A 27,670-nucleotide genomic window follows, 5' to 3' on the forward strand; every position below is an offset into this window, starting at 1 on the left:
CAGGATGCCAGAGAGACAGGGAGTGACAGAGATGGTTGTAGACCAATACATCTGGGTAAACTTTGAGATTTTATTTTTCTCCTGTGCCAGCACAGTTCACCCTCCTTCCAACTATGCGTTACCATTTTGAGCGCCTGCAGTGGCTTGTGAAGGTGTGGAGGTGACAGTTGATGCCCACCCCTTGCATGTCCTCTTTTAGTTGCCACATGCCCAGCCTTGCCCACAGTTCCAGTCGACAGTGGTGTCCTCTAGTTCTGCAGCCTTGCCACCTCCATCCTCAGTACTGTCGTACCACTGAAGAGGAGGAACAAGGAGGGACATATCAGGACTAGCATCTTGGGAGTGTTCTTCAGGCCTGTCCCTGTTGGGCTCCTTGGTGGGCATATGGGTTTTGCCGCCCACCGCTGGTAACCATGCCCCAACCTCCCTCTGCAGAGATCTCCCTTCACTCTGTCCACCTGCTTGCCATTCATCAGACTCTGCTTCTGGCCAACAATACCAGCTGTGGTGGCTGCATAATGATCCCCCCAAAAGATATCCACATCCTAATCCCTGGAACCTGTGAATGTTGCTTTATGTGGCAAAAAGGACTTTGCAGGTGTGATGGAGAATCTTACAACGGGGAGGTTATCCTGGATAATCTGTGTGGGCCTTAAAGATGATCACAGATATTCTTATCAGAAGGAGGCAGACGGAGATGTCCAGCAGACAGAAGAGGGGAAGACAATCTGATCACCAAGGCGGAGACTGGAATGATGTGGCCAACAAGCCAAGGAATGCCAGTAGCTACCAGGAGCTGGAAGAGGCAAAAATGGGTTTTCCACAGACTGATGATACTGGTTTAGGACTTCTGGCCTCCAGAACTGTGAGAGACTCGATTCGTGGTTGTGTTAAGCCACCAAGTTAGTGACAATTTGTTATAGTGGACATAGGAAACGGGTACACCAGCCAACATTTACTGCTCATTCTAGGACACTATGTATCAGGCACTATGCTAAGAGCTTTACAAAGATGAACTCATATAATCCTGAAAACATTCTGTGAAACAGACTCCTAAACACAGAGAACAAACTGGTGGTTGCCAGAGGGGAGAGGATGTGTGGGGGTGGGCAAAATAGGTGAAGGGGATTAAGAGGTAGGAGCATTCAGTTATAAAGTAAGTAAGTTACAGGGATGAAAAGTACAGCACTGGGAATATAGCTAATAAAAAACATTCTGTGAGTTTGGCACACTCATCCCCATTCTGTAGATGATAAAACTGAGATATTGGAGGGGTTAAATAATTTGCCTAAAGTCAGCTGGTATATGGAAGAGCTGAACTCTTGAATTTGGGAGCCAGCTTTCTGGCTTAGGAATCCATGGTCTTCACCACTGGACTCTGCTCCCTTCCCCCGCCCCTGTCTGGATTAGAACTATCTCTCCCAGCAGCCCCTGGAAGTCCTGTAGATCGCACACAGGAGGTTACAAGGGCACAGGCAAGGAGGCAAGAGTGTAAGATCGTGTCATCTGCTTCCCATAACGACTCTCTGAATGATTGCCAGCCTTCCTGCTGTTGTCCTTCACTCTTTCCCTGAACCCAAGAGGGAATAACCTTCCATCCCAGTTTCCTAGGAGCCCGGCATGTGTTCTAGTTCATGCTCTAACCCCAGATCCTGGATGCTGTCATTTTTTTTTAAGATTTTATTTATTTGAAAGAGAGAAAGAGAAAAAGCATGAACAAGATGAGGGTCAAAAGGAGATGGAGAAGCAGACTCCCTGCTGAGCACAGAGCCCAGTGTGAGGCTCCATCCAGGACCCCAAGATCAGGACCTGAGCCAGTCAGATGCCCAACCCATTGAGCCACCCAGGCACCCCATCAGACTCTGTCATCCTTCATCCTTCCTTCTCTCCCTGTCTCTAACCATTGGAAGCATGGGGAATGGAAGGGAGAGAGCATCTTCTGTTGCTCTCTACTTAATTCTCTCTGTTGTTTAGCACTTATGAGCACGAATGTTTCTAAGGATCTGGATTTGATGGTAAACAGGACTAAGATCTTGGGAAGAGACTTTTCCTTTATTCCTGGAATCTTGAAGAAGGTGGTCTGACCTCTTCTCCCCCACTCATCCTTCTTCTCTATCTTCTGTCCCTGCAAAACTGACCTTCAGACCAGGAACAGGTCTGAAATCCACCCCCACCTCCCCATCCCCTTGGCTACACACAGCTTCTAACCCAGACACTAGGTAGCTTTCAGTGGCTCAGGCCTCCTATGAAACAGCACAAGGCAGCTGGTTGTTAGCTTGGATCGCATTTTGGTTTTGACCCTGACCAAAGGAGGAAGGGCAGAGTCTTTAGAAATGGAAGTGCAGATTTCCTCAGTAAAACTGAATGTGGTTGCAGTCAGGTACTGGCTGACCCTGCAAAAGCTGAGCCGACTCGGGGCAAAACTACTGCTCCGTGTTCCTTTTCCCAGCCCAGTCCTGGCTCTGCTTTCCTGCTCTTAAGCTGCCTCTGTCCCATATGCTGCTCCTCTTCCCCAGCTGGATGTGGCATCACTGGAGCTACCAGGATTTCTGTCCAGTTTGCAGAATCTCAGAAAACTCAGATTACAGCACGGACTCTCCAGAGGCATGGGGCAACGTACCAGAAATTTTTGCATGGGGAAAGCAGTAGTACGTGTGGTCTGATAATTGGAATTTCCCAGGAAAAGGGAAAGCCCTGGTTTTCTTAATGCAAACTGCTGTAGAAAGTAGAATTTCTGTTTATCAAAAGCGGAAATTGGTTAAAAATAGATTGAGAAACAGTGATGCAGCTGATGTAACACTTTACTACTAACTCTCAGAGAAGTTTATATGAACTGAGATCCTCTGCATGTTGAGCCACCCTCTCTAAGCCCCTTCCATTGCCAGAAGAATTCCGCTCCCTTAGTGAGCAGTGAGAATGTTAGGAAGAGAACAAGAAGAGAGTGTGCCAATGGGGTCTTCCGTTTCAAGGTTTTCCTCTTTTCCCCAGGGCTTTGCCACGCCATGATAGGATACCACAGTAAATTAGCACCTGAGTCTCCCTTTGTGGGAGACCTCTCAAGAGGTCTTTGCCACATATAAAGCTAAAAGCCTTATATCTCACATGAGCCTAGAAACCCAAACCACAGAGGCTTAAACACACAGGGTTTTTTTTTTTTTTCATCATGTCACATGAAGGAAACGGGGCTCATGCAGCTTCTCAGAAGTGGCCATCAATAACTGAGGCTTCTTGCTTTCTGCTTCACCATCCCTAGATTTGACTTTCTGCTTCATGATCTTAAGAAGCATCAACATTCTGAGCAGAAGAATGGCGGGGGTGGAGAATATAAAGAACAAAAGACATGAGAGCTAAATCTAAAACTTGAGAGACTTTATTTTGTAGAGCCGTTTTAGATCTGCAACACAGAAGGCACAGAGATTTCTCTTATACCCCACACATGCATAGCCTCCTGCATTATCCACATCCCTCGCCAGAAAGATACGTCATTACAATTATGAACTTATGCTGACACATCATCATCACCCAAATCTATCCCTTTTTTATTTTTTATTTTTTTAATTTTTTTCAATTTATTTATTTATGATAGTCACAGAGAGAGAGAGAGAGGCAGAGACACAGGCAGAGGGAGAAGCAGGCTCCATGCACCAGGAGCCCGATGTGGGATTCGATCCTGGGTCTCCAGGATCGCGCCCTGGGCCAAAGGCAGGCGCCAAACCGCTGCGCCACTCAGGGATCCCTATCCCTTTTTTAATCAAGAAAATGACAGCTTTTCTAGAAGCCCTACTCAGCAGACTTCTTACTTCTTATTGGCTAGTTCTGTTATCTTGTGACAACTCCTGTCTACAAAGGTGTCTGGGAAAGTGATTATCAACTGGGCATTTTCCCAGTCAGACAAAATTGGTTAAGGAGGGTGAGGTAAATGCCAAAATTACAGAGATCTTGAATAGCACACATAGGGAAGAAAAATACTTCAAAAACTAAAATATCTATGATGACCATAAAAAGGGGTAGGATTTTACAAAGCAATCTATAGATTCAATGCAATCCCTATCAAAATACCAAGAGCATTTTTCACAGAGCTAGAACAAATAATCCTAAAATTTGTATAGAGCCACCAAAGACCCCAAATAACCAAAGCAACCTTGAGAAAAGAGAACAAAGTTGGAGGTATCACAATCCCATATTTCACAATTGCTTCAAAGCTATTGCTTTGCTTTTGTCATACTATCAAGACAGTATGACACTGGCACAAAAATAGATGCCTAGATCAATGGAACCAGTGAGTCCAGAGATAAATCCACGCTTATATGGTCAATATACAACAAAAGGGCCAAGAATATGCAACGGGGAAAAGACAGCCTCTTCAACAGTGTTGGTAAAACTGGACTACTTTTTTACACCATACACAAAAATAAATTTTAAGTGGATTAAAGACCTGACTGTGACACTTGAAACCGTAAAATTTCTGAAATAAAACATAGGCAGTAATCTCTTGGACATCACCCTTAGCAACATATTTGTGGATATGTTCCTTCAGGCGAGGGAAACAAAAAGAAAAATAAACTGTTGGGACTACACCAAAATAAAAAGCTTTTGCACAACAAAGGAAATCATCAACAAAACAAAAAGGCAACTTACTGCATGAGTGAAGATATTTTCAAATGGTATATTTGATAAAAGGTTAATTTCCAAAATACATAAAGGACTTAACCCAGCACCAAAACAAACAATGCAATTAGAAAATGGGCAGAGACCTGAACAGACACATTTCCAAAGAAGGCAAACACATGGCCAATAGGTACATGAAAAGATGCTCAACATCAGTCATCATCAGAGAAATCAAAACCACAGTGAGATACCACTTCACATCAGTCAGAATGGCTGGTGTTAAAAAGACAAGTGTTGGCGAGGGTATGGAGAGAAGGGAGCCCTCGTGCAACATTGGTGAGAGTGTAAATTGGTGCCACCACTATGGAAAACAGTATGGAGTTTCCTAAAAAAATTAAAAAGAAGTATCATTATGATCCAGTATTTCCACTACTAGGTATTTACCCAAAGAAAAGGAAAACACTAAATCAAAAAGATACATGCATTGAACTCCAATTAAAAAAAAAAAGATACAAACACCCTGATGTTTACTGCAGCTTTATACACGATAGTCAAAGTATGGAAGTAACCCAAGTGTCCATTGATAGATGAATGGTAAAGATGTGGTATATATGTATAATGAAATGTTACTCAGACATTAAAAAGAATGAACCTAGGGGATATTATGCTAAGTAAGTTAGAGAAAGACAGATATCCTATGATTTCACTTATATGTAGAATCTAAAAAAACAAAAACAGACTCATAAATGCAGAGAACAAACTGGTGGTTGCCAGAGGGGAGGTGGGTTGGGGGGATGGGCAAAATAGGTAAAAAGGATTAAGAGGTACAGACTTCCAGCTATAAAATAAATAAGTCAGGAGGATGAAAAGTACAGCACAAGGAGTGTAGTTAATAATATTGTAATGTTGTGTGGTGACAGATGGTAACTACCCTCACCGTAGTGAGCACCAAGTAATGCATAGAATCGTTAAATCACTGTGTTGTACACTGAAAACTAATATAAGATTGTGTGTCAACTGCATTAATATTTATAAAAAATAATAAATTTTTTAAAAGCTTCGAAAAAAGGTGTAGGACTTTAGAAAGGATTTTTAGAAATTGTTTTTATTGAAGTGTAGCTTACGTACAATAAAGTATACTAGTCGTAGAGGTACAATTTAATGACTGTTAACATACGTATTCGTGTAACCACTATGTGGTCGAGATGTAGACCATTTTCAATACTCTACAAGAACTCTCTGTGCCCCTGCTCACAGAGCAACCTTCCCACCTCTGAGATAACCAGTATTCCAACTTCTACCACTAGAAGAGGGATATTAGCCATCATTCATCTTGGAAGGAAAACATGTGATGGGTAGAGAGAAACAAAAGGGAAAGAGAAGACCGAATTAATGGCTGGTTTGGTAATACTGCTGCTCTTAAGTATTTAAGAGGTAATACTTTGCCTCTTAAATTACTCTAATTACATTTTGTAAACCTTCCTCTTAGAATGTCATCAAAAACTGAAGATAGAAATTTTAGTTGATAGAAGCTGAAACTCCAATTAGTTAGGACTGAATTACTGTGTGTAATAGAACAACTCTAGGCAATAGCTTTGAAAATGGGCTAGAATCCTATTTCTCTGTCATATAAAAACAGCCTGAAGATTTGTAGTCCAGGAGAGCCAGGATTGTCTTTGGCAGCTGCAGAAAGACTTAAGAGACCCATCCTCTTCTAGCTGTCTGCTCTTCCAATCCTGGAGTAGCCCTTGTCCTCGTGGTCCAGGATAGAAGCTAAAGCTCCAGTCATCAGGCCTGTGTTCCTGACAGTGGAATAAGAGGGAGGGAAAAAAGAAGCGCTCACCCCTTCTCAACTTAATAGACTTCTTGGAAGTTCCACACAATACTACTAAAAACTCATTGGCAAGGACTTAGTCAACTGATCATAGACTTCTTGGAAGTTCCACACAATACTTCTACTAAAAATTCACTGGCAAGAACATAGTCAACTGATCACACCTAACTGTAAAGAGGGCTGGGAAGCAGTCTTTTAGCTGGGTTCAGTGTATTATTAAAAATCAGACTTTTTGGGGGGAGGGGTTTCTGGGTAGTTCAGTCGGTTGAGTATCTGGGTCTTGGTGTCGGCTCAGGTCCTGATCTCAGGATTGTGGGGTCAGGCCCCATGTCAGGCTTTGTGTGGAGCTTGAAATTCTCTCTCTCCACACCTCCCTGCTCATACTCACTCTAAAAAAATTTAAAAATAAAAATAAAAAACACTTTTTTACTAAATGAAGAAACTGGTAGTCTTTTCCGAATCGCACTTGTACAACTTTTGTAGATGAGCCCTCTCTCCCTCAGTTCTGCAGCCTTTGTATCATGTCCCCAAAGGCCTGACATATGCCCAAGGAAGAGCGCGTCTCAGGGAAAACCTCAGCACGTGGGGAAGAAGGTGCCACCCGGAGCATTGCAGTCAGCCACACTCACCGGGTTCTGTGGTCCTTGGGGTTGGATGAATATAATTGAGCCCAGTGGCAGAGGTCAGTTTTGTCTTGGGAACACAAAAGCAGATGTGAGCATTCTGTTAGCACCTTAGCCACCCATTGCTGGACAAGATTTAGATTACTTTTTTTGTATTTTCTTTGACACAAGTGCCATTTGTTTCCCAATGAAAGAACCCAACCACAGCACTGTGGATAGGAGCCAGGAGCCCAGCCACCTGCATGGTGGACAGAGAGAAAGTGCCAGTTGGTCAAGAAAGCCACACTGCTGTATCCCTCAGTGCCCATCCAGCCAAGAGCCCTGGGTCACAGAGGATGCTTCTGCGGAAGCAGGGGCAAGACTAGGGAAAGGCAAAGCTTTCCTTCCTGCAGTGGCATCTGAAATGGGCCAGGGCCCAGGGCCCCATGTGCCTTGAAAGGGAAAGGGTGGAAGCGAAGGGCCTGGTAGCGTTTGGCTCAGGATGAAGACGAAGAGAATTGTGGAATCGGGTGAGGCTCTCTGAGATGTTCTGCTTGAGTTAAGAAAAATTAGGGTAAATAACCTCCCTGATTTTACGTTCCTTTTTGCCATGCTTAACCAACCGGGCTGCTACTATTTAATTTATTCATTCATTCATTTATTTATTTTAAATTTCATTTTTTTAAATTTTTATTTATTTATGATAGTCACACACACAGAGAGAGAGGCAGAGACACAGGCAGAGGGAGAAGCAGGCTCCATGCACCGGGAGCCCGACATGGGATTCGATCCCGGGTCTCCAGGATCGCGCCCTGGGCCAAAGGCAGGCGCCAAACCACTGCGCCACCCAGGGATCCCTATTCATTTATTTATAATGGAAATGTAGTTGACACACAGCGCTGCAATGAGTTTTGGGTGTACAACATAGTGATTGGGCAAGTCTTTATGTTATGCTCCGCTCACCACAAACAGCTGCTTTCCATCCCCACACAACACTAGTACGATCCCATTAACTCTATTCCCCATGCGGTACCTCTTATCTCCATGACTTACCCCATGACTGGAAGCCTGCACCTCCCTGTCTCGTCCCCTCTGGCAGCCATCAGTTTGTTCTCTGTACTTATGGGTCTGTTTCTGCTTTTTGTTTGTTTACTAGTCTCCAATTTGCTTTTTTGAAATGCCCATGGGTGCCTCCGCTGCCCACTCCCTCATAGGGCCGTCCGTGGAGTTCCTTGATGGGGGTAAAGATTCTAACCTGCCAGGTTTCCCCACCCTGTGTCTCAGGAAGGCTGACTCTTCACTCACCTGATTCCTCTCCTGACACCCCAGACTTTGCTCCTCTACCCTTGCTGGACAAGACGCGTTCTTACAGGAGTTTGAGAGTCCCAAAGTGCCCTCCCGCCATGCAAAGACAAGGAGGTGATGGGTATAACTGTCTTTGAGTTCTGACAGTGCCCCATTCTGTCTCACTCCCCCAGAGGCCTCTCATGCTCTTCTGAGAAGGGCGGACTTAGCTTGAGGGAAGAGAGGAGTTTGAAGACTCTTTCCTCAGTGTGGTTATTCTGCGCAGTGGCCCTTGGCAACGTAGGGTTACAACTAGCGCTCACAGTGTCCCTTGTCCCGAGGTCCCAGCTGAGATCTCTGGGCTGGCCCCGCAGGCTTAGCGTTCTGGTCAGCCACACGTCCTTGCAGCTGGAGCCGAGGGCTCGGGTCAGCCCTACTTGAACCCCGGAAAGCAAAGTGGGAAAGGCACATTCTCAAAGCCCCAAAGGAAGCAGTTTATTTTTTTATTTTTTTTCTTTTGTGGGGTTTTTAAAAAGATCTTATTTATTTGAGAGAGACAGACACAGAGCATGAGCAGGAGGAGGAGGCAGAGAGAGGGGGAGAAGCAGGCTGCCCGCTGCACACGGAGCCTGACGTGGGACTCAATCCTAGGACCCTGGGATCATGATCTGAGCCGAAGGCAGATGCTTAACCAACGCCCTCCAGGAAGCAGTTCTGTGTCAGGATCTGCTGTGCTCATGTCCAGTGCAATTTCCAGTCTACACAGGGATGTTCCCCCTTCTTGCTCACTCCAGAAAGTACGATGGAACACTTGTGACATTAGAACACGTTACCTTATGTCTGCTCATTTCTTTGTTTACTTAAATTCACAAATGCTGATCCTTTCCATATTACCATGAACCTATGACCTGCATTTCTTGCCTGTGGTTGCCACACACCAGTGTGTCCCAACATGTCTTTTGAGAACTGTTGAGTTAGAGGACCAGACGTTCCTGGCCTGGCCGGGGACGGATCACCCCACCTGAGGCTCCTGTCTAGCCTGGCACTAGCGTATGCATCTGCCCGTGTTCACCTTAGGACCCCACCTACTTTTCCCCCCAACACCTGTCATGTTCCCAAGAGTGGCACCCTCCCTTTAGCTCTCCAGGAGTCCCAATGCTTCTGTGGTATGTGCTCCAGCACCCCCCTCTCCAGACGTGAATAGTGGTGGAGTGGCTCCCACGGTGCTCCCGAGAAGGGATGGGGGCTTCGGGGATAGGGCGCGGGCCTGCAAGCACCCTGATGGTCAATCTCTCCTAGGGCCATAGATCTCTTCCATTCAAGGAGATGTGTATTAGAGGGGAAGGGCCCTTGCCAAGCCCTGCTGAGGCAGTCAGGCCCTCTCTGCTTCTCCCCACATCTCTGCCCCTGCGAATCTAATTGATCCCTCTCCAAATCCAAATTCTGACAGTTCTTCTAGGCTTTTTTAACATCCAGAATCCATGCAGCCCATTCTTTCTCTTTTGAAGGCTTCTTTTAGGTCACCGGCTGTTTTTTTACCCTTTCTTTCTGGTCTTTCTTCACTTCTCTTCCTCTCTGCCCCCACCCTGGACAATATCTAGTTTGTCAAGTTCCTGTTCCCTTCCTGGCATGATCCAGCCAAAGCAGATTCATCTCCGGTTTTGCATCATTTGGCATTCCCTGGCCAAAATGTGTAGAACACATTTTGTAGAAGCTGGGGACTACTGGCTTTCAGGTCCAGGGGCTCCAGCCTGCCCAGAAAGTATCTGAGGCCACGTGGCCCCATAAAGTCCGCTGCTGTTTGGGAAATCAGGCTCCGCTGTTGCTCCTACATATCTTTCTGCCCCAGGTTCTCCTCTCTTCTCTCCAGTGACCTCTGTCCGAGGTCTGTGGGCCCAGCCCCAGGCTCCTCAGATACTTCCTGAAAGTCTTTTGGATCAGGTGGCTGAGGGCAGGGTGACAACCAGATCATGCATTTCATCTCTGTGAATGAAGGGGGATAGAGCATCAAACAAGACAGCCATGGCTCTTGCCTTCCTGGACTTTACATGCTAGTGACTGGGGCATGGAGAATGGAACAGTATCGACATAAATATAGAAGAGAATCTATTGTCGTGGCACATTCCTTGAAGGAAACAAAGCAACATAATGTAACAGTTGCCTGGGACGCAAGGGAGGTACTCTGAGTGGCAGGGGAGTGTTCCCTGAAGCGGTGACATTGAGCAGCAAGCAGCCTGAAAGAGCTCTCCATCTGAAGGGCTGGAGGAAGAGCACTCAGGGCAGACAAGGAAGTTTGTGCAAAGGCCCAGGGGCTGCACAGAGCATGGTGTGGTGGAGGAACTGAAAGGAGGCCAGGGTGGCTGGGGCGGAATGAGCAGGAGGGAGAGTGATGGGAAATGAGGTCAGAGATGTGACTATGGGCAGGGAGAGCTCATCATGCAGGCCTCTGTAGTCCAATGGGCAGATTCAGACTTTATGCTCAAAGTAGTAGGAAACCATGGAAGGGTTTTGGGCAGAGAAGTGAAATCTGATTCATGGTTTTTGATTCATGGTCCCTGCTGGAGTATAAGAGTGTCTTGCTCCTGTTCGACAGAGCTTCAGGGGAGGCCTCCTGGTTCGGGAGTCTGTGCAGCGACCTAGCCTCTGTCTCTTATTCCTCCATCCTCTCTGTCCAGGCTTCACCGTCCTCCCACACCGGCCCACTTTCCAGACTAGCAGGAGCCGAAAGGAAGAGACCACTGGCTGTATCTCTTGTCCAGCATCCTTTGCATCATTTTACATAGATATCCATGATGTTCTGGATTCGAGTGAATGACACAAACTCACTGGAAGTGTTGGGAAGGGAGGGTACTACTTTTTATCCCTGAGTCTTGTCTTGCCTTCCTTCCTGACCGTCCTGCCCACCCCCCACCCCCACCCCCCAAGCAGGGACTGCAGCCTCTGAGTATTACTGAGGAATCTCCATTCTGGAGCAAATGTCAAGCCACAGCGGTTCCCATGAGCCTCAAACCCCTGCTGACACCTTACTGCCTAGGACTGCTGGGGATGGGCCAGGGGTGGGGGGTTCCTGTTCTGCTCCTCTCCCGGTGTTAATCCTGGCTCAGCAGGAAGCAGAGGGAGAGTTTCTGCTCTGGGAGGAGCCAAGTGGGGCAAAGCTGAGTTCCTTCTCCCTGCTTTCCACCAGTTGGTCTCTCCTCCTTCCCCCTGTTCCAACCCTCCATGCGATACTGAAGCCTGGCTGACCTTAGTCTCTCTGAAGAGCAAAGGTTTTCAGGGGCGAGTATTTGGGGGAGAGAGGGTGTGGGGTGGGGTGGATTAAGTACTTTGAAAAAGTGTATTTCATATACTTTTACATTTGAAAACCAAAATCAAAAAGTTATTTCGTGTTATAGACTAGTACAAGTCGGCTTTGGGGTTATTTTTAACTCAAGGTTGAGGGGCACCGAGAAGACAGGTGGGCATCTCTGGCCCAGCTCAAAGGAGGGAACCATCTCAGCTCCAGGCTCCTCTCCACGACGCCATCCCAGCGCAGCCCCGCTTCATTACCACCACCAGCCACAGCCCGTGTGGGAACGTGTGTCGGCGGTTCACACTCTGATGTTAAAATCATATACAAAAAAAGGGGGGGGGGCTTAAAAAAATAAAATAAAATCATATGCATATTCACATCTTGGTTCCCATCCCATCCCCAGCACTGTGTTCTTTGGCGAACTACCAAACCCGCAGTGAAACCACTAAAGCCCTAATTTTGGAGGGTAAAAGCATGGACTCTGGACCCAGCCACGGAGGTTGGAATCCTGGCTCTGCCGCTTGTTGTGTGTGTAACGTTGGGCAGGGCTACCTTATCTAGGCCTCAGTTTCTTTATTTGTAGAACAAGGATAACACTACAGGGTTGACCATGCAGGGTTGCCGTGAGGATTGAAAGGACTGTGTACATGTATGCATGCGTGTCTGTGCGCATGCGTGTGGGCGTCTGTGCATAAAAATAAGCGTGTGTGTACGTACGTGCATGGCTGGTACATAGCGAGCACGTGTGAGTGTTGGCTGCTATTACTATCCTTATTTCACTTTTGCTTAGGATAAGGCTAAATGATGTGTGAGAAACATGTTGATTTTTTAAAAACCCATAAGTAAATCCTACTGCGGGTGGTGTATAGACAGTGGATATGGTGTGAGAGCTCCTTGATAGCTAAGTGGATGGTAGCCTGGTCTGGTCCCCAGCATTCTGTCCTCTGCTGCCTCCGCATCTCACAGGCTCCTCCCGACTTCCTTTGATTTAATTTGTTACTTCTGCTCTTCACCGGGTTTTCTATCATATGCCTCATGGCAAAGCAGCTCCTTAGGTCTCTGTTGAACCATCCGTCTGGCCCTCTTGTCCTTTCTACTTCTCCACCAGAGGAAGAATGATCCTCACCTCACAAGGGTTCCAGAGTCCCGTAGCCTTTCTTCCCTCCAGGAGGGGAAGTTGCCTGTTACATCCCAGATCCGTGGTCCTCAAAGTGTGGCCCCTGGGCCAGCAGCATCAGCATCACCTGGGAACTTGTTCGAAATGCCCATGCTTGACCACCTATCCCAGACCTGCTGAATCAGAGGCGCTGGAGTTGGAGCCCAGTGATCTGTGTTTCAGCCAGTCCAGCAAGAGGTTTGGGTGCATGCCAAGGTTTGGGAGCTGCCATCACATAGGAAAGGTGGGGTCAGTGGCTGTTCTGGGGTTGCTCGGATTCATAGTCCTGCTCTGGACAACTGGTGCTCACATGAAGCTATAAGGCTCGGTTGTGAAGACAGGGGCCGGAGGCAGAAGGGGAGCCAGCTGACCTCTCTGAATGTCTCTGGCTTGCTTCCCTCCCAAACCTCCCAAGGGCAGATCTCAGGGATGTCAGCCAGGCAGTTGGGTAGACAGCCCGGATTCCCACCAGGACTGTGCCCTGACCAACAGCATAGTTTTGGGGAGCCATGTAACCTTTCTGGATTTCAACATGGGTCATAGCCCTCTGCAAATAGAACAGGATTGTTTGGGGGAACAAATGAGGCAATTTATGTGAAATCACTTTGCAAAACTGCAGATACTTCTCTACTGTCAGTTGTCACCAGACAACTAAACTCTTCACAGGAGTGATTCCCAACTTTTTTCCAGTGGCCACACATGGGACTGATTATGCTGACATGGTAAACAGACTCCCAAAACATTCCAGCTGCGACTTCTCCCATCCCTTTCCTGCTCTCAAGAGAGACAATGTCAACAGCTTCTGAGTCAGAAGTTCCAGTGGGCAGAGGAGACATGTCCCTGCCCTGTGGCCGTGACCTGGCCTGCTCCGTCCCTCTGCCCTCACTCTAGCCTCAGTTCAGCGTGGCGCAGTCCCTCCACTGCTGTCTCTCCACCCCTGCCCCCTCTCTGTGGTCTTTCCCTTCCCTGGTCTTGTCTGTCCCCTGGAATTGAAGCACTTGCCTTGTCCCAGACAGCCTGGCACTGTCCTGATTCCTTCTATTGTATGCCACCAACAATCCTTGCCCAGAACACCTGCAGCCACCAGGGGACCTTGCCTTTTTCAGAATTTTTTATTGGGCAAGGGACTGGCAGTTTCCAAAAGGAAGTCTCCAGGCTCCTTAATAAAGTGGCAGGATTGGAGCTGCCTCTGCCTCATCTGGCTCGGCTCCGCAGTCTGCTTTCAGCAACGTGGGCTGTGTCATCAGCAGGGAGCCGATGGTCGATCACTTCTTTCTTCCTCGGAGAGCCCTACGTGGCAACTCCACCTATAGAAGGGCCCTCTCCGCCTCGTCACAGTGCTCTTCAATGAAGAGTGTTACCTTCATTGTACTTTACCAAGATTGGAAACTATCTCTTTACCTTCTGTTTATCACCAGTTCCTGGTGACTGGGAGGTGCTGCTCAGGTTACAGGCTTGGTTTTATATTGTTCCAGTAAAAATTTTTTTTTGTTGTGCTTAATAATTAGGCATGCTTTCAGGTTAAACAAACAATTTCTTTTTTTATTTGCCACCTCTCACCACTGCTTGGCCCAGAAACAGGGAGGAGGAAGCCACACTTAACTTACCAAAACAACGTTGTTAACTGTCTCTGGACTTTTACGAGTTTGATCACATGGTAATCATCTAAAGTACTGGGTTGCTGGGGCCCCTGGGTGGCTCACTGGTTGAGCGTCTCCCTTTGGCTCAGGATGTGATCCTGGGGTCCTGGGATCAAGTCTCACATCGGGCTCCTTGCGGGGAGCCTGCTTCTCCCTCTGCCTGTGTCTCTGCCTCTCTCTCTCTCTCTTTATGTCTCTCATGAGTAAATAAATGGGATCTTTGAAAAAAAAAATTTTTTTAAATACTATGTTGTTTCTGAAGAGCCCAAACACTAGGCCCAATGGGGCATATTAGTGTCCCTCAACTCCAGCGCCTTCCGGAAGATGCACTTGATGAGAGCTGGTAGCATCTCTGTCTTGTTCACCATCATATTTTCTACAGACTGAGGAAGGCTCGACATGGAGCAGATGCCCCATAAACGTAGTCAAGTGAAGGAATGAATGGCAGAAAGATAAGGGTGCAGGCACATGTCTGTAGCACCGGACAGGTCTTCCTGAAGCCCTGCAGTGAGAGCCTTTCGGGAGAGCTAGACTACCGGGTTAGAGCACAGGAAACATTTAGAGCAGCTAAGTACTCGCTGATGTTTCCTGTTCCCCCGGGGACTCCGGTAGGTGCCCCCCAGGTTCAGGCTCTCCTCCCAGGATCCGGGTGCTCAGCCCTCAGTGATCCCGGCACCACACCCGGCTGCTGTTGGACAACATTCTTACGGAGAAATGGGGGCTCCCGGATTCATTTGCTGTGGGCCTGGCCCTGCAGTGCTGCCCTTAGTCGTAGAGGCAAGGGGCGGAAGAGCCGAGGAAAGCGCTGGGCCCGGGCAGATTGCAGGCCATGCCACGTGCCACGGGAGAAGCCAGAAGGGGCAAAGGCGCAGACCGCGGGCCACACTCGACCCCTTTGGGTGGCGGCAGTTGCCACTGCAGGAGGCCATACGTGGAGCAGGGCAGGGCTCTGCTCTTCCCAGGAGGTCACACGTGGCCAGAGCCGTGGCGGGGGGACCAATAGCATAGACAAGATGCAGAGGAAAAGACCTGTCAGCTGTCTTGGTGCAGACCGCAGACCTCCCTCTCTCTAAGCAGAAAGGGATTTTCTTCGGGAAGGATCTCAGGTGTGTCACTCTTGGAATCCCCCGGGGCAGCCAGAGACGCCGAGGTGGAGGTTATGCCTGGATCACACCTGTGGAGACAGCACTGCCTCCGCCGCTGGTACAGACCCTGTGGCTCACACCCCTGGGTCGGGCCTCGCACCCCCGCCCCCTGCGCTCTGGGAGCTGGCACCTTCCCAGAACGGCTGCCATGGGCATCATGCCCTCGTCTTGACGCTGCAGCGTGGCAGCACTGTGCCCACGTGTGTATGTGAATAGGTCCTGTGCCTGGGCCCCGGATGTGAGAAGGCCCCAGGAAAGCAAGTTTCCGCTTGCCTAGGGAAGGCACAGACCCCCCAAAAGAGTGATATGAACCCCGGACAGAAAAGACGTAGTCCAGAGTCTTTCTGGAGCCAAGTATTTCCAGCCTCAGCCACACTATTCCTGTTCTCTGTTCCCTCAAAGCTCGCGTGAAGGCCTCCCCAGGGAGCCTGGCCTCCCCTCTGAGCTGCTGTCCCCAAGCCCCACACACTGGTTACTGACTTTTGAGGAAGCTGGTGTAAGAGAAGGAGCACTGGACCCGGAGCACCAGCAGAGATTCTGGTCCAGGTGTGGCCGCTGATGGGCTGTGTATCTTTGAGGAAGGCATCTGGCCTCTCTGGGCTCTCTTAGAGTCCCCCCTTCTGAAGAGGGCATCAGAAAGCGACCTCATAGGCTTGTTTTATGACTCAAGTGTGATGATACGTGTGGAAACACTGTTGCAACCGCAGAACACGCTTCTTCTGATAGAAGTTATTGTCCATAACTAGGAATCTGATTTATGAGAGCAGAGAAGGGGGTCACCGGCATGAGCAGAGCTATGTGCCATTCCCAGCCCAGGGGCAGCGACTTGCATGTCAGAATGCAAATGAATTGGTGAAATTATTATACAGGCCACTTGCATCTGTTCTAATTTATTTCTTTTTTTAATAAAAATTTTATTTATTTATTCATGAGAGACACACACACAGAGAGAGAGAGAGAGAGAGAGAGAGAGAGAGAGAGAGAGAGGCAGAGACACAGGCAGAGGAAGAAGCAGGCTCCATGCAGGGAGCCCGACGTGGGACTCGATCCCGGGTCTCCAGGATCACACCCTGGGCCTCAGGTGGTACTAAACCGCTGTGCCACCCGGGCTGCCCTGTTCTAATTTATTTCTTAAATATCGTAAAAGGTAGAATTCAGAAACACCGATTCTTTATTAAGAGTGACAAATTGTTTACCAACTGTTTGTACTAATATCTTGGTTTTAGGTGACTGAAAATTGTCCTGGCTGATTAAGTAAAAAAAGGGACATTTGTTTGCTATGTAATTAAAGAGTCTTGTAGCTAAAGGGCAAAGTGGCTTCAGGAATGGCCAGATCAGGTGTTTAAACAAAGCTGTTAGTGTTTGGTCTCAGCTCTGTGTTCCTACACCAGCCTCCTTCTCACGCAGGCCCTCTCCAAGTGGTGGCAAAGGTGACTCCCAGAAGCTCCAGGATTACATTTTACCAGCCTAACCACCCCATGGAAAGAGTATGGTTCTTTCCAAACCATTCGAGAAGAGTCTAGTAATGATGACTCTGGATGGACGGATTTGGACAGGGACCCAAGTCTGGATGACATGTCCTCCCTTGCAGCTGGGCTGGAGCTAGCCTTTTGCCCCGCTCGCCATGCCTCATGGACTGACAGTGGAGGAGTGGTTGACTGATGGAGAATTGGGAAGTTGTTACCAGAAGGAGGAGGAATGGATGGGATGCTGGTGGGCAAAACCCTAGGTTGCCATCTGGGAAATGGAGCCAGACCGGAGGTGAGGGCTGTTACATCCTAGGCCAGTTGAATATGGGCATTTCTCCAGTCTGAAGAGGAAGACCAGTTCTGCTTGGCACCTCCCACCCCAACTTGTATAATCCCTCTGCCACTTTACCTCTTGAGCCTCCATTGAGTTTTCTTGATCTTTTACCATTCTGGCGTTCCCCCTGCAGTGGGAATAAACTCCTCACCTTGTCCCCAGCTAAGACCCTGTGGTCACTAGGGCCCATCCTACTTTCCTTTTTTTTTTTCCATCCTACTTTCCTTTTCTGGGTCAGACTTCAGGGTGCCTTCTCCCAGGGCTTGCTCAGTGTTTTGGGTAACTAACTCCAGCCCGTTCCCAAGCAAATGGCTTTTGGGGATCAGCCCGAAATGGATTTTTACCAACTTATGGGAGAAGGTGCAGAGACAGGTACTTCTGCATTCTCGGGGTCCCCAAGGAGCCAAGAGCATTTGAACTTGAACTTGCTGTGGGTCAGGAAGAGGAAGGTCAAGAATTGAGCTCTCTGTCAGGCCACTCAGTCCTCTCTGTTTTCTCCAAAACTCTGAAACGTTTTCACACAAATCTAATTGACCTCCTGTCAATCTCAAGCTGTGATTATTCTTTCAGATTTTGTTCTGCTTTCATAACTCAGGAATCCCGTTTTATGTCTGCCCCTGATTAGTCCAGATGGACTTGCACATGGCTGGTTTTCTCATGTACCCCCATCCCATGCCACACCTCCTCGGCCATGCTCCTTGGTTGGTCAGTTTTCCCAAGTGAGGACCCACTTGAATGTTTATTCTTCAGCCCTGCCTCACAAAACCTCTCTAGAATCCCTGGACACAGGAGCACCCAAGAGGAAAGTAGGGCCTCATGCTGCCCATCACGTGTACAGGCAGCGCCTCTGACCCTGTCTCTCAGTGTCCCATCCCCTGCCTCTGCACCACCTCTGCCTTCTTACCTCTTCTTTGTTTCAACCGCATAGATCCAAGGTGGCTCTGGTTTGCTCGGAAGCTGTTTGACACAGACACATGAATACATGACAGATTATGCTTTGCCCTCCCTGCAGGGACTGTATCTGGTCTTGGCCCTGGTTACGTGACTCAGGGCCCACAGGGGCTGCATTCTCATCCTCAGGATCCCAGTGTCTTATTCTCCTTTCACTGTCATTGTCAATCCACTCTTCTCTAGGCCCAAGATTTTGTAGCCTCCAGCCACCATTTCTTCTTGGTCTGTGTGCACTTTCTGTATAAACCACACAGTGAGGGGAGAAGCCCCTGTTAGCTGCATTTGATTGAATCATCTTACCTTTATACTTTTTTTTTTAGATTTTATTTACTTATTCTTGAGAGACAGAGAGAGAGAGAGAGTCAGAGACACAGGCAGAGGGAAAAGCAGACTCCCTGAGGGAAGCCTGATGCAGGCCTCGATCCCAGGACCTGGGATCACGACCTGAACCAAAGACTCAATGACTGAGCCACCCGGGTGCCCCTTATCTTTACACTTCTGTAGAATGTTCATGACAATCTGGATTTGGTGAAGGTAAAGAATGTGGAGATGGGCTACTCCTATACCCTTGGAATCCTAGAGAGGCAGTCTGCCCCCATGACACCCCAACACGGTCCATGCATATGTACATCAGGTTACTCTGTGGGTTTCCGGCCTCATCTGGACCCCTTTTCCTGTTGGCAGGTAATGTGCGCCTGGCCTGTTCCCTCCCATTTGTCGCCTTGTATCTGCTGCAGGGCTGGACTCAGGAGCTCCTGTGTTGCCAGCTGTTTTACAGGAAGAGCTGGATTTACGCTATCACTTTGGAGAGTAGCCTGAAGGTTTTGCTGAAACGGAAAATGCACATTCCATGCCTCTCAGTGGTTCCCTCCTTTGAGGAACCTTCCACACGTGAACACAGAGACATGGCCTGGGATGCTCAAAGCAGCATTGTTATGCTGGTGAAACTAGGAGATAATCTAAATGGTTATAGCTAGTAGAACAGAAAAAAAATATAAGATAGCATTTAAATAGGATGGCAAACATACTCAGCAGACAAGAGAAACAAATGAGAGCCGTAAGCTTCAGGGATGGATGTCAAGGGCGTGGTTATCAAAGACGTGATTTGGGTGGAAAACGAGTTCCAGGATGACTTGTACTATGTGATATTTTGGGGCATTTAAAAAACAAAGAGAATACTAAACCGTGATTGTGGACTCAGGTACAAAGTACATTTTGTGGACGTGTCCATGGACCGGAAAAATACACTTAAATTCCAAAATAATGCTGCTTTTGGAGAAAAAGAGGAAATTCAGTGAGGGAGAAACATAATGGGAACATCAACTTAAAAAATCTGAAAAGGGATCCCTGGGTGGCACAGCGGTTTAGCGCCTGCCTTTGGCCCAGGGCACGATCCTGGAGACCCGGGATCGAGTCCCACGTCGGGCTCCCGGTGCATGGAGCCTGCTTCTCCCTCTGCCTGTGTCTCTGCCTCTCTCTCTCTCTCTCTCTCTCTCTCTCTGTCTGTCTCTCTCTCTGTGTGTGTGTGTGTGACTATCATAAATAAATAAAAATTTTAAAAAAATTAAAAAAAATCTGAAGAAATACTGGGGCACCTGGCAGGCTCAGTTGGTGGAGCATGCGGCTCTTGATCTCTGGGTTGTGAATTCAAGCCCCACACTGGGTATGGAGGTGGCTTAAAAATAAATTTTTTTTAAAATCTGAAGAAATATAACTATTAACAAGCATTCACTGTTCATGATGGTTATATGCATATTTGTTATGTTTTTAAGTCTCCCTACTTAAACTTTTGACTCAGATTTTTTAAATAATTGAAGGAAAGACTGGCTGCTACTGTGAGCATTTGAGAAATGATATATCTTTTTGTTACAAGTGACTGAAAACCCAGTTCCAACTGACTTAGCTAAAGAAGGAGAATTTTTGGCTTTCAGATCTGAGTAGCTCCGGAGTATGTCTGCTTGGGATTTCAGATGCGTGGATTCAGTTTCTTGGTGTGCTGCCTGCCTTTAAGTCGACTTCACCATCTCTCCTCGAAGTGGCCCCCGTAGCCAGCATTCTCCAGGATCAGTTCAGCAGAAGAGGGGTACATTCTCCTAAATGGTTAAAAGGACTGGGCTAGCTTTGCTTGGCCTGGATTGAGTCTCATGACCAGATCACTGTGGTCACAGGGGAGCTGTGCTGATGGCTCTGGTCCTGCCCCAGAGCATAAAGTGGGGAGTGAACTCAGCTCCACCAGGCATCACAGTGGAGGGGGAGGGGGGAAGGATGGGGCATTGTCACCAGCAGTGAAGGGGTGCTGCCGAGAAGGCCAAAGGAACAAATGCCCACCTCAGATTGTTGGGTCAGTTTTGAAAAGGGATTGCAGAGCATGTTGTGATGAAATTGTAGTTTTCAAGTCCACCAAACAGCTTGATTTTTCCCCACCTGCCTCTTACCACTTTGCATCCTGCCCCGGTAGTGGGGCTTCCTCATGGGAGTGATACTGTAAATGCCAGAACGAGGCACTCAGTAGGCTTCCCGTAAGCCGTCAACTCCCCACCCAAGTCGGGGTGGGGGCCTAGCCTCTGCCGAGTGAGCCAGTAGCATCTTGGGTATTCTGTAAGTAGGATGGAGTAGATGAATTGAAAGTGCCGGTTTGATATAATTTTCTCTTTGCCAGATAATATTTATTTAATGTAACACAAACTATGGACAGTGAGCAATTTATTGTTGTTTTTGTCAAAAAGTCATGTCTTCAAAGATAGTGAAGTTCTCCCTGGGAGTAGGGTTTCTTGAGCACAGCTGAAAGAGAAAGCTTTCCCCTAAGTTTACATAAACCAAGGGACCTGTCTTCACATCAGAGTTTCAATGGAAGCTTGCCCTCGCCACCATTAACTTGAAAACCAGAGAGGGCTGAGGAGATTTAGCTAATGGTATCTTCAAACCTTTCCTTTTCCTCCTAACATCATGCCCTAGGAACCGTTCATTTTCCAGGAGGTGCAACAGGAGTTGCATTGAATATATGAACTAGACATTATTGATTACTCTAGAAACAAAATTAGGCTTTTACTGGAGCTTCATGAAGACCTCCTTCCAAAATAAAGCACACCAAGTATGCTCATAACTTTTGCCTCCCACAAGCTTTCTTTGATCTTTGCTGACAAAAATCAAATGTACAGTTTTTTCAGGATGCCATAGGGCCAATATAATTAGCATTGAGATTTCTAAGGTCACAAGCCCTACCTATATTTTGGATTAACAAACCATCCCCTAGAGGTGGATGAAATAATCCTCCTCCATGAAACAAGAAGAAAAACTCCAGTTCAAAGAATCTTTGGAACAAGATTCTTGACTCACATAAAGTGATAAATCCACCACTCTGTGCAGAGCAACTCTATCTTACCCATTAAAACCGGTTTGTTACTGTTTATCTCATGACAGGGTAGTTCTGGTTTTTACGTCTCCTAGTGCAAACATCAAAAAGCTTTGCGTTTGACCAGGCAAACTTTAAACTCACATCTCTAAAAGTTTAAGTGGCATTAAGCTTTATGAAATTTTGAGTCACTAAATGCTGATACACCAGACGGCATAATATTTTATATACACGCAGTTGCATCCAGCAGAACAAGCAGTGGTTCTCTCATGACACTAGATCAGCAATTCTCAAACTTGTTCATCACAGGACCCCTTTATACTGTTAAAAATTACTAAGGACCCCGAAGAGCTTTTTAAATTTTTATGACTTACCAAATTAAAACAAAACAAAATTAAAACAAAAAGATTTAAACATGTATTTATTTAAAAATAATAATCAGAAAACCATTACATGTTAATAAAAAGAACATATTTAATGAAAATAACTATATTTTCAAAAATCCTAATGAGAAGAATGGCGTTGTTTTACACTTTTGCAGACCTCTTTAGACCTCTAGCTAAATAGAAGGCAGCTATATTCTCATAGCTGCTTTGCATAGTCTGTTGTAATAGCACATGTTAGGTAGCTTCTGAAAAACTCCACTGTGCAATCATTCATGCAAGAATGTGAGTGAAAAAAGCAATTAGCATCTTAATATCATTATGAAAATAGTCTTGACCCCTCAGATCCCAGAAAAGGTTTCTGGGACCTAGGGGTCTACAGACCACATTTTGAAAAGTGCTTCCTAGGGGCACCTGGGCTCAGTCAGTTAAGTGTTGGACTCTTGACTTTGGCTTAGGTCATAATCTCAGGGTCCTGGGATCAAGCCCCACATAGGACTCTACACTGAGCAGGCAGTCTGCTTGGGATTCTCTCTCTCCCTCTCCCTCTGCCCCTCCCCTGTCCCCTGCTTGAGCTTTCTCCCTCTCTCTCTGTCTCTGCCTAAAATAAATAAATAAAATCTTTAAAAAGAAGGAAGGAAGGAAGGAAGGAAGGAAGGAAGGAAGGAAGGAAGGAAGGAAGGAAGGAAAGTGCTCTCTAGGACTCACATCATTAGTTGAGTGCCATCTGGAGTGCCAAGGAAGAAAGGGAGGGAGGAACCAACTAAGGAACACTTAACACATTAAAATATCTAAAATAACCACTGAAATAATAAAAACAGAGCATATGATTTCCAATTCAGTAATATCAGAAATGAAAAGAAACAAAAACAACTTAATCCCAGAGGAAGACAAGACGAGAGAAAAAGAAAATTTTTTTCCCTTAAATGTATGTGTTCACTGTGATAATTCATCTGGCTGCTACAGTTATTATTAGGCCATTTGTAGTATGCGTAGACTTCAGTGTGTGGATATACTTCTGTGGAAGTGTTTAAGATGACAGAAATAAATCCAAGCATATTGGAAATTATTATTATATAAATATAAACTAATAAAATGATATAGTTGAAAGACAAATACTGTTGAATTTTCATACCAGATTACAAAACCTCCAAGCCACTGGATGTTATTGTTTATAAGATGCATCTGAAGCCTAAGGATATAGAAAGTTGGAAAGTTAAAGGATGTACCAGGCAAATACTAATTTTAAAATAATAAGTTGGCATGGATATATTAATACCAGACAAAATAATTTTTAAGGCAAAAGGAACAATGAACATTTCATTCCACCAGAAAGATAAAACTACGAGGAGAAATGGACAAGATCACTATCACAGGAGGAGTGTGTAACACACCTCTCCGTGTAACTGATAGATCGGATAGACCAAAAGTAAATAAAGGTTCTAAAGATTTGAACATCACAGATTAACAAGTTTGATCTAAGGTGTACAGAGACCTGTACCCGATGGTTGCAGAATCTGTGTTCTTTTCACACCTGGAATGTTAGGATGACTATATTCCCGGTCAAAAAAGCAATTCTCAACAAATTTCAAAGAGCTGGAGCCACTCAAACTGTATTCTCTGACCGAAGTGCCATTTAGTTAGAACAGAGTAACAAAAGAATCAAGAAAAAAAAATTGTGTGCTTGAAAATAAAAGAAAATTTCTAAACTTGAGTCAAAGAAAAAACAATCATATGGAAATTAGAGTCACTTAGAACTTAAAATAATGAAAAGTATGCAAATCCAAACTTGTAGCATCCCACTGAAGCTGCCCTTTGAGGGGGGATTTTTAGCCTTCCATGCTTATGGTAGCAAAGAACAAAGGCTTAAAAAAAGTTGGAAAAGGAGCGATTGAAAAGACAAAAAAGTAAAGGGAAGGAAACAACCCAACATTAATGAAATGGAGGGCAATGGATAAATGCCAGAGAAAGCCTTTGGCTTTTGAAAAGACCAAGTTATCAGACCTCTGGCAAGATTGATGATGGAAAAAAAGACACAAATACAAAATGTTGGGGATTGAAAATAGGACACAACCACTAAAAACTATCCTGACCCGAGTTTCTTCCCACTAGCACTGACTTTTCCCTCAAGGACTGTTTCTCTTCTTGCCTGTTTCATACACCTGAGCCAGCAACTGCTTTGGTTGGGGGGCTGGTCATGTGGGCTCACGTGCTAGGATCCTGTCTGGCTCTCTGGACACTTGCCTGTGCTGGATGTTCAGACCTAATTTGTGGATCCCCCTTGCAACTCCTTGCTTCTGAATCAAGGCCAAGGATAGAGCAAACAGCTCTGCAGGGGTTGAAGGAATGCTATCATCTTATGAATACTGAATGGGGAAAGAATTTCAAGGATCAGAGGGCTGTGGCTTACCACAAATAAGGAAATTTCATAACCCCCAGGAAACAAAACAAAAACATCCAGTAGATGAGTTGGATTTTTTTTTAAGATTTTATTTATTCATGAGAGAGAGAGAGAGAGAGAGAAAGTGAGCACATAAGTGGATGGAGGGGCAAAGGGAGAAGCGGACTCCCTGCTGAGTAGAGTTAGTCTGGATGGGGGGGTCTCAATCCCAGGACCCCACGATCATGACCTGAGCCAAAGGCTCAGACTTAACAGACTGATCCAGGCGCCCCTGGATGAGTTGGATTTGAGATATCCACTGCTCTCCTTTGCTTCAAAGGCTAAGCACAGGAGAAGTTGCCCCAGTTCTGTTTCATGGTTTCCCCTTTTTGAGCCCTCCTCCCCCAAAATGTAACACCAAATCGGCAAATTTAGTCTCCTGTGAAGGTGACATCGGTCAACACCTATGCTCACATCTTCTCTCTGTGTAGCCGCCTCTCCAGCTCTTCTCTTGCAGAACCCTGCCAGTGAGGTACCCCAACTCTGCAGACTCTGCAGCCTTTTGTCAAAGGCTTTGCGCACAGCTCAGGAGAAGAAATAGAAAATCAAGGGGTCGATGCAAGCGCTGAGAGCACTGAGCAACACCGCACACACTTGCCAGGATTCACTATCTTTCTTCAAGAACCTCAGCACAAGAAACACATTGTAGGGCCCAAAGCAGACCAGGAAATTGAAGAGAGTCACAGTGGCCAGCTTCACAGCTCTCTCCAGTGCTTCCTCATTCCCACTTGGGGCCTGGAGAGCGTGATATGCACAAAGCGCCAGTAGCAGAAGATGGTGACCACCATGGGGATGAGGAAGAGGACAAGACACAGCTCTAGCTGCACAGGGAGCAACACGGCCAGCTGCTCTGTGGTGAAGTTCTCATAGCAGACAGGGAGGCCTTCGGCAATGGTAAGTAGTGGACGATGGTCACAATGCTGCAATTTCCAAACGACAAGAGGCAGAAGAATAGAGAGGCAGTGACTCCGTACACAGGCTTGCGGGACAGCTTGTACTGCACGGGGACAGCCACACTGCCGTAGCGCTCGATGCTGATGCCCGCCAAGAGCCACGTGCTGCAGTAGATGCTGCTGTAGAAGCCATAAGCAGTGAAGGCACAGAGGACATCCGCCAAGGGCCAGCGGAAGCCATATGCAGCGTCAATCTTGAAGGGCAGCAGCAGCAGGAGGAGGAGGAGGAGGTCCACCAGCGTCGGGCTGAGCAGCAGGATGTGGACAGGTGCAGGGTGGGGCTGGCGGACCCGTCCCATGAAGGCCTGCAGGGCCAGGAGGTTGGCAGGGAGACCAATGAAGAAGTATATTATGTAGACAGAATAACTCGGCTATTGGGATTTTTGGTCATCCTTCCTGAAGAGACCAAAGATGAAGTCAGAATCCTCTCTGACCATGGGCTTGCCAGCCCCAAACCAAAGTGAATCCATTCTCGGCTTCGTTGCATCACCCCTTCCTGCCTTTCTGAGTGGTTATGGCTAACCCCTCGAACTGAGTACCCTTCTGCTTCCTGTGTGTCATGGAGAAAGAAGACCTCCTTGCTTCCCAACCAAATTATTCTGAGAGGAAGGAAGGAAGAAAAGGAAGGAGGGAAGGAAGGAAGGAGGAGGGAAAGGTCTCCTAAGCATTTAGATATCTTAGAAGCTCCCACAGGAAAAGTCTGAGGTCTCCCAAGTCCCCACTTTGTGAGGGCAGTGACATCCTCTAGCTTGCTCACCCCTATGTCCCTAGGACCTAGAACTGTGCCTGATGCATAGTAGGTGCTCAGCACTAACTGTTGTTAAATGAATGACTATATGAACGGAGGGAAGGGAACAGCTGCTTCATCACCAAGAGGGACTAAGCCTGAGACTGTGTCTGAGTTTCTCCAAATTTTACTCAGCCTGCTTGTGGCTCCCTACTTCCTCCCTCCTGCTCTCCCTCCCTCCCACTCATCCTCCCTCCCACTCATCCTCCCTTCCTCCCTCTCTAAGTTTTGGGGGAGTAGTAAAGGAAGGAGCCTGAGCTGAGCCAGGTCACCAGGCCCCAGCCCCGGCCATGCCTCAGCTCAGTCGTGTGACTCTGGGAAGATCACGTAGGTCCTCCCAGCAGCAGCTTGTTTCCCTCCATACCACAGATAACCATGATTTCTCCCAAAGTACCACAGTTCCCAGTCTGCTGCCCACTAATTCACCCTTTCTCACTGCCTGAAGTAAGTGCATAAATGTGAAATTCATATTGATCAAGAGTAACTTTTATTTTTATTTTTTATCTGTCTTATTTATTTTAATTTATTTTTTTATAATAAATTTATTTTTTATTGGTGTTCAATTTACCAACGTACAGAATAACACCCAGTGCTCATCCCATCAAGTGCCCCCCTCAGTGCCCGTTCCTGTTATTTACCATTGAAAGGTAGACATTTAAAATAAAACTTGGGGTGGGAAGAAAAATAAATAAATAAATAAATAAATAATAAATAATAAATAAATAAATAATAAGATAAGTAAATAAATAATAATACGTAATACATAATAAATAAATAAATAAATAAATAAATAAATAAATAAATAAAATAAATAAACTTGAGCCCTCAACCTGTTACTGCTAATGTATTACTGGTAGGCCATCTATAAATCTCGTTCCCAGGGATCCCTGGGTGGCGCAGCAGTTTGGCGCCTGCCTTTGGCCCAGGGCGCGATCCTGGAGACCCGGGATCGAATCCCACGTCGGGCTCCTCGTGCATGGAGCCTGCTTCTCCCTCTGCCTGTGTCTCTGCCTCTCTCTCTCTCTCTCTCTCTCTGTGTGACTATCATAAATAAATAAAAATTTAAAAAATTATTAAAAAAATAAATAAATCTCATTCCCAGATTGGGGAATCTCAGGTAGAGGGCCAGGTGAACAGGGAGATTGCCATCTAGTTGGGACTGAGCGCACCATTTGTGTTTCCTGCCCCTCTCACCTGCACCAGGCCCCCGCCAGCACAGGCTTCCCACTGACTCGTGCTGGCCCCTTTCCCATCTCCGTGACCTCTTGCCTCAACTCTTTGGAGAGTAAACTCCATACTCCGCTCCATAAACCTCATAAGTTTATCTATACTCCCTCCCTCCTCTCATCCCCTCTCTAGGCTTGTGATCCCAATGGCCTCTTCCCTGAGCACAGCAAAGTTGGGTGTCTTGCCTTTTCCTGGAGACAGTTGGATGGCTTTTCC

At 46.7% G+C, this 27,670-nt stretch overlaps 1 pseudogene; it reads right to left on the bottom strand.

The window, feature by feature from the left end:
* Positions 1–195: 195 nt before the first annotated feature.
* On the bottom strand, positions 196–25,910 carry LOC129500142 (free fatty acid receptor 2-like; annotated as a pseudogene).
* Between the last annotated feature and the right edge of the window lie 1,760 nt (positions 25,911–27,670).

This window comes from Nyctereutes procyonoides, unplaced genomic scaffold (assembly GCF_905146905.1).
Source record: "Nyctereutes procyonoides isolate TBG_1078 unplaced genomic scaffold, NYPRO_anot_genome, whole genome shotgun sequence".
Classification (NCBI taxonomy): Eukaryota; Metazoa; Chordata; class Mammalia; order Carnivora; family Canidae; genus Nyctereutes; species Nyctereutes procyonoides.